The following is a 994-nucleotide window of genomic DNA, read 5'->3' on the forward strand; positions in this document are numbered from 1 at the left end:
CGCGCAAAGGCTTTTGAATGTACTGTACGCCCGGCCGTCGAACGATGGTTTTCCGTCATTCAGGAAACAAAAAGAAACTTTTGTCGTCGATATGGCGCGTTCAATCCTCCGTCGATACGCTGGTCGGAGGTGCGAACATCGAATATTTTTAAAGCAAAGAACAAGGAGCATTTTTAAATACAAAGAAAAAAATTGTAAATTGTATATGATTACCCTGAACGGTGGATCACTTGGCTCGTGGGTCGATGAAGAACGCAGCTAATTGCGCGTCAACGTGTGAACTGCAGGACACATGAACATCGACATTTCGAACGCACATTGCGGTCCACGGATAAAATTCCTGGACCACGCCTGGCTGAGGGTCGTTCACTTGTCCTAAAACTGCTTGCGTTGTTCTCAGATTCCCTAACCCCGCCGTCGTTTACCTCTCCTTTCGGGGAGATGGCGAAGAACGTTTCGGAGCCGGGTCGATGAAGAGAAAGGTATCAACGTACGAGCGAGAATTTGGGTATTTCGTTGGCGTTTGTCGCTGGACGTACGAAAAAGAATAAATATTATATATTATTGGCAAGTTTGCGCACCCCTTGCGTGGTGAGGCAGAGATCAGTCTGGACTCGCGCGAGTGTTTTACGGCGTCGTGCGTCGTGTTGTCTGGAGTATCATCACGACCGCCCGTTAAAGCACCGCTCCTACGATTTCTGACTTTGACGGCACTAAAAACCACCGTGGGGCGCAAATCGCGTTTCGTACAAATCTAATGATTACCGGCGCTCCCGACGTTGCCCGAAGTTAATAATTTATGCAAAGGAAAGAGAAAATAAAGCGTATACTAGTTTTGGAGCATAACAAAAAGGACACTGGAAAGAAATTTGATCAAACACTGATAATTATGATATGTAATATATGCCCTACCACGTGAAATTTGTGGTATCCGTCGGTCGTCGTCTTCCTCTCTGTTCGTTCGTACAGCCCCAGGGAAAAATGATAATTTATC

At 46.2% G+C, this 994-nt stretch overlaps 1 non-coding gene across 1 annotated transcript; it reads left to right on the forward strand.

Moving 5' to 3' along the window:
- Window positions 1–210: 210 nt before the first annotated feature.
- On the forward strand, window positions 211–365 carry LOC143351077 (5.8S ribosomal RNA). Its single transcript, XR_013081461.1, has one exon. It is a non-coding gene; the product is annotated as a 5.8S ribosomal RNA (ribosomal RNA).
- Window positions 366–994: the final 629 nt, after the last annotated feature.

The sequence above is a fragment of the Colletes latitarsis genome, unplaced genomic scaffold (genome assembly GCF_051014445.1).
Source record: "Colletes latitarsis isolate SP2378_abdomen unplaced genomic scaffold, iyColLati1 scaffold0066, whole genome shotgun sequence".
NCBI lineage: Eukaryota > Metazoa > Arthropoda > Insecta > Hymenoptera > Colletidae > Colletes > Colletes latitarsis.